Below are 5440 nucleotides of genomic sequence, written 5' to 3' on the forward strand. Positions count from 1 at the left end.
TTTATGGTTTTGTTTTTGTTTGGCTATTGAGTTGTATGAGTTTCTTACATATTTTGGATATTAACCCCTTATTGGATATATGCTTGACAAATATTTTCTCTGATTCCATAGGTTGCCTTTTCATCTTTATTGTTTCTTTTGCTGTGCAGAAGCCTTTTAGTTTTATGTAGTCTCCTTTGTTAATTTTTGCTTTTGTTGCTTGTGCTTTTGCTATCAAATCCAAAAAAAATTATTGCTAAGACTGGTGTCAAGGAGCTTCTCCCCTATGTTTTCTTTTAAGAGTTTTACAGCTTCACTTCTTACATGTAAGTCCTTAATCCATTTTGAGTTAATTATTGTGAGTGGTATAATTTGGGGTCCTATTCCACTCTTTTGCAGGTGACTATCCAGTTCTTCCAGCACCATAAGGAAAATTGAAGAGGCCATCCCTTCCCTGTTGAGTATACTTGGCAGTTGGAGATGCCTTGATTGAACCTTTACGAAAATCAACAAAAACACATGCCAAGGCCATCTGACATGTCAAATCTGTTATCCTCTTAAAAATTCACTGAATTTATTCACAGCTCTGTGGAGAACATTTGGCTTATATCAAGTAGTTTCGGTACTAAGATCCTTAAAAATAATCAGTTTGGAGTTTCCTGGTACCCTACTGGGTAAGGGTCCAGCATTTTCACTGCTGTGGTGTGGGTTCGAACCCTGGCTTGGGAACTTGCGCATGCCACAGGCATGGCAAAAAAAAAAAAAAAAAAAAAAAAAAAAAAAAAAAAATTATCACTTTGATGATTTCTACAGATGATGAAAAAGAGTCCATAGACTAGCCAGAATTGCATAGCTAGTTAGGGGCAGAACTGAAACAAAGATCCTTCCAGCTTGACTCCCATCACAGCAGAGCCTCCAGAGCCATGAGTGTGGTCACGGAGGCCAGGAGATGGTAGTAGTCCACCAGTTCTTTTTTCTTTTTCTTTTTTCCTTTTTAGGGTCACATCTGCAGCATATGAAAGTTCTCAGGCTAGGGGTCAAATCAGAGAATCGGAGCTCCAGCTGCCAGCCACAGCCACAGCAACACCAGATCTGAGCCGCATCTGAAACCTATACCACAGCTCATGGCAACACCAGATCCTTAACCCATCGAGCGAGGCTAGGGATCGAACCCTCATTCTCATGGGTACTATGCCGGGTTCTTAACCCACTGAGCCACAAAGGGAACTCCTGGACAGCCTTTAGACTATGATTGATTTCCTCATGGTAAATGTTTAAAGTTGCTCTGAAGCTCTGAAATACTTCTACTGTTTCTCCAAGTCTTTCTTCATTCCAAGACCATTTCTTAAAATTTCTAGATATATATTTTTTTAATCTTGGGAATAAGGTGTGTATAAGACTTGAAAGATCTGTTCAATAAATGTGTGTCAAAAGCGTACTGTAGTTAAAGTTTGTAAAGTCATATGAGAGAATAAGAAATGCTCATTATCAGCTTTATCCGAATGTTTCAGAGGACTTTTCTAAGCTTTAAGAAAAATAGTAAATGGGTTCATTCAGTAAAACAAAACAGCAAATATTTGCTTAAAAGTTCACTTTAAAGAAAAAAAAGGGTTCATTGAGACTAAATTCAGCAAGCGTCATCAGTGTGTTTTCATCGGTGGGATACGTAAAGTATTTGCTTAATAATCCACAAAAACAACCCAAAATGACGAAATGGTAGGATGTCTCAATCACTGCTTTATTTTTTATCCAAGGATGATGTAACCTACATTGAAATTACTATCATATTTGGGACACTGCTAGAGATTTCTAGCTAGAAATATGCAACTGTAAATGCGATGAGCTTACACTCTTCGTACCACTGGGCACTCTCATGGATCTCAGTTGTACACACAGCACTTGATTTCTTTGGAGGGTTATTGAGTTGAAGGATTCATCTCTGTTCTTATATTTAAGGTCCTCCTTTGCTTTTCTTTTTCAGGGGAGGGGAACTAGAGGTCCACAGAGTGTTTTGTGTCGTGTTATATGGATATGCTATCAATATTCACTCAAAATAATCAAACAATATGTTTTCCATAAAAACAGCCCCTTGTTACTCTTCATACTCTGAGTAAGCAGTCACACACACACACAGAAATACTTTATATTATAAATCAACATACCTCTCTCTCTATATATATATATATGTATATATACATATGTCAAAAAAAGAAAAATAAACACATCTTAATTAAATTATGTGAGTTTCCAGGAGTGTTCACCAAATAATGCCATAGGGATTATTCTAGTCTGGATTCCCAAATTTTTAATACACAAGCACACAACCAACTCATCCCCCCTGCCAAATGGCCAGTTTGATGCCTGTCAGTGAACTTCTGGGAATATTGTACTGTATTTATAAGTACACATTTCAATCTTCACCCATCCCTCCATCTCTTTGTGTTGTCAGAGATCATGCTAAGCTCTCCTTTCATCTGTCACCCCGCTGGCACACCCAGTGATCAATGCTGCCCTCCGTGTGAAGCCTCCCTGTTCCTTGATTGGAGCCTGCAGACCACTTCTCAGGGCTAAACCCCCTGGCAGTTGGGCATGGCCATATGACTAGTCCTGACCATTGGGCTGAGGAGAGAAGGGAGTATGCCTTCTGGAAGAAAGCACAGGAAAACCCCATGGGACCCTCCAGGGCGACGAGGGGGCAGGTTACTTCAATGGAGCAGCTATAAGACGGTGGAGTCTCTGTTACCCTGACTTTGTAAATGGCTGTGTGGAGCAGAGCCTCCTGCCAGGGAGAGGAACATGTAACAGGAGCTGGAAATGAAGGTGCTGTGTCAGACCACTCAGCTTTGAGGGTGTTTGTTTCTCCAGCAGCCTGATGATGCCCATGACTTCAGCTGGCATTGCTTCTAAGCCACCTGGACCAGAAATTCCCTCTACAGGTTCTCTGCACCTTCTCTAGGAAGCCCTATTTTCCGACCCTGGAGAAGGACACATAAATTTAGTTGCACAGATCCAGAACTCCTCCAGGAGGCACCCGCCACCTCAGGAAACACAGCCTTTATCTGGCTGCCCCAGCACACCTCTGCCACTCTTCCCAAACACGTTCATAGGCATCCTGGAAAGACAATTGCTGGGAATCCCTGTGCAGCCAGGACTTGCTTCCAGGACCCTCCTCCTGGGTAGCTCATGCCCAGACACCAGCTCCCTGGGGAAACGATCCTGTCCTTAGTTGGCCTCCTGGCTCCTCTCCAGCCCACTCGCTGGATTCAGTTCACAGCCCACTTCTCTCCGAAGCAGACTAAGACTCGCCTCGCCTCGGTACCTATTAGAGATGCTACATTCTCCCTCAGTTCATAAGCAAACACTTGTACTTCTGCAATTCTCCCTCTCCTACCATAGAAGCAATCAGCTACTTTCTACCGGCAGCCGGAAGCGGAAATCTGAAATGCAGTCCGAGGTCACAGGGATGATCTCACACACTGTATCCTCCGGTCCAACGCAGGCAGTTCCCGCACATGCTTCCAGCTCAAACTCTTCCATGCTCCACTTCTGATTTTCCAGGGTTTCCTTGTCTGCCAGTTTAAGCCTGCCCCCTCCTGTTATTTTTAGATTGGATTTAACTCCTTATAAAAGGCCAGGGGTGGGGATGGGGAGAACACTTTTTTCTTTTTAATTAGAAACAGATGACAAAGACAACTCAGGCACGGAAAATAATAGGAGTCGCACTGTCTCTGGCTCCCATTCGTGCCATTTCCTCCGTCAGCCACAACTGAGCAGAAAAGCAGCAACACCAATCCGTTCCCCTCTGCCTTTTCTTGAAGATGCACATTATCTAAGCAGATGTCTACTGGGATTCCATCAGAAAACTGCATATGCTCTTCCCTTTCTGTTCCCGCTCGCAGAAGGATTGCATTTTAGAGCTGGAAGGGAGCCTCTGTGACTCTCTTCATGTCACCAGAGAGGAGCCCGAGGTCAACAGTGGTCAGAGGAGGTGACCAAGAAGGTCCAGCGGCACCTTCCAGACGCTCAGCCTGCCTGTCGAATGCATGTTTCTCCACTGCTAATAGTCAAAATAAAGCCAGAGCTTCTTCCGGAGAGGGACCCCTGCCTTGTAAGTTCTGTTTCCCAGGAAGCCACCCAGGCAGGTAACAGTTCACAGTGAAGCTGTAGGCTCTCGCTCCTTCTCCCAGGCTCTCTTTCCGTTGTTTACCTCCTTTCCAGTGACTGTTTTTGTCTCTCTCAGCCAAATGCAGCCTTGTGCATACTCCGTGAGCCTTCAGTTTGTTTGCTTGTCTGCTTGTTGACTCAAAGACGGTTTAATTCCAGATTTTCTGGCAAGACTTCTTAGATTCAGTTCCAAAGTCACATTATTAAATGTATTTACAGTTAAGATGTTCTGTTACCAGATATAACAAGTCAAAAGTCCTGGTCTGCGAGCTCAGGTAAAACTCACATGGGCCAGACAAGCAGCAGCATTTGTCGCGGTCACAGCAGGGCATGCAGTTGGACTCCTGTCAGATTCTTGCCTTTCTTCCTTGTTTCCCCAAATCCAAGAAGGCCAAGGGGAAGGTGTGACCTGAGGACATCACTCACAGGCTATCCTCAGATTGCGCCAAGGAAAGCCTGAGGAGGGCAAGCGCCTCGGACAGAAAATCACGTGTTCCGACATCTCCGTGCTGCTCGCCAGGAAGATGAGGACACTTGATTGCAAAAGACAGAAACCCAAACTAGCTTGAGCAAAAAAGGCAAACTTACCACAAGGCTCACATCCCCATTTGGGAAGGGGGGTGGGTGTCACCAGATGTCAGAGACCTCTGGGCCCAGGGCCTCACAGCCCAGCATGCTCTCCTTTCTCTCCATCTCTCTCTCTCTTTTTTCCAAATGATTTTTTTTTTTTCCCATCAAGGCTGGTTTACAGTCTTCTGTCAATTTTCTGCTGTACAGCAAGGTGACCCAGCACACACACATATATACACTCTTTCTCACATTATCCTCCATCATGCTCCATCCCAAGTGACTAGATATAGTTCCCAGTGTTATACAGCAGGATCTCATTGCTGATCCATCCATTTTCTCAAGTCGGCATATTTTTCTCAGGCTGGCTTTGTCCTTGGCGTTGAAACCATGAACTCTTCCTCATCCCCAGTTTAACCATCGGGGAGAAACCAACTCCAGCTGCAAAACCCTCTAAGAATAATTCAGCTGCGCTGATGAGAGTCAGGTACTACCTCCACGCCTGGGCATTGAGGGTCTTTCTCTGCAGTCACTCTAGTTCATGTCCACCACCATATGGGACAAGCGGCAAATTCCTTCACTTCTCTGAGTCTTGCTTTCTTCATGGCAAAATGAAAAACCAGTTCTGGGGCAGGGGCGGGGGGGCAAATAATCCCTACTTCAAGGAGCTGTTGATCATCTGACATGGATAACCCATGTCGATGGCTAGCGTGGAGTCCAGTATCTATGA

The 5440-nt window shown here is 44.5% G+C and overlaps 1 long non-coding RNA gene across 1 annotated transcript; it reads right to left on the reverse strand.

The window, feature by feature from the left end:
- LOC110257023 lies at nucleotides 1697-4904 on the reverse strand. The gene is made up of 2 exons (XR_002339176.1): nucleotides 3057-4904; nucleotides 1697-2954 (listed from the first exon to the last, which is right to left on the reverse strand). It is a non-coding gene; the product is annotated as an uncharacterized LOC110257023 (long non-coding RNA).

Source organism: Sus scrofa, chromosome 15 (genome assembly GCF_000003025.6).
Source record: "Sus scrofa isolate TJ Tabasco breed Duroc chromosome 15, Sscrofa11.1, whole genome shotgun sequence".
Classification (NCBI taxonomy): domain Eukaryota; kingdom Metazoa; phylum Chordata; class Mammalia; order Artiodactyla; family Suidae; genus Sus; species Sus scrofa.